The sequence below is a fragment of the Morus notabilis genome, unplaced genomic scaffold, assembly GCF_000414095.1.
Source record: "Morus notabilis unplaced genomic scaffold, ASM41409v2 Scaffold616, whole genome shotgun sequence".
Lineage (NCBI taxonomy): Eukaryota > Viridiplantae > Streptophyta > Magnoliopsida > Rosales > Moraceae > Morus > Morus notabilis.
Window position 1 is genome coordinate 23,215 of NW_010366787.1, and position 749 is coordinate 23,963.

A 749-nucleotide genomic window follows, 5' to 3' on the forward strand; every position below is an offset into this window, starting at 1 on the left:
TTGAGCTCAAAAATAGCTTCGATTTGGTATATTATAGGCCCCGTACCAATTTGTAGATAAACAATTATGGCCATTTTCAGTCACAGTTCTCTGATTTTTTTCCTCCGAGATTGATGAAAACAAGTGAATTTTAGCCCGAAAAATTGGGTTGGAGGGCTGTGCACTGCCATGATTGTAGAGCTCGAAAAGATCTTTGATTTGGTATATTATAGGCCTAGTAACGATATCTAGATAAAAAGTTATGGCCGTTTTCATTCACAGTTCTGCAATTTTTTTCCTCTGAAACTAATGAAAACAAGCGAATTTTGGCCCGAAAAATTGGGTTAGCGGGCTATGCCCGAGACAGCCTCGGGGAAGCCCTGGGACTGCCCGGGGTAGCGCCGGTACAGCCCCGGGACAGCCCCGGTACAGCCCCGGGACAGCCCCGGGTCAGACCCAGGACAGCCCCGGTGCAGCCCCCGGGACAGTCCAGGGACAGCCCCAGGGTAGCCCCGATACAGCCTCGGTACAGCCCCGGTACAGCCCCAGGGCAGCCCCGATACAACGCCGGTACAGCCCCGAGACAGCCCCGGGTTAGCCCCGGGGCAGCCCCGGGACAGCCCCAGGGCATCCCCGGGGCAACCCCCGGACTGCCCTATGGCAGCCCTGGTATAGCTCCGGGATAGCCCCGGGACAGCCCATGGACAGCCCTAGTACAGCCCCGGGACAGTCCCGGGTCAGCCCCGGGTCAACCCCGGGACAGCCACGGG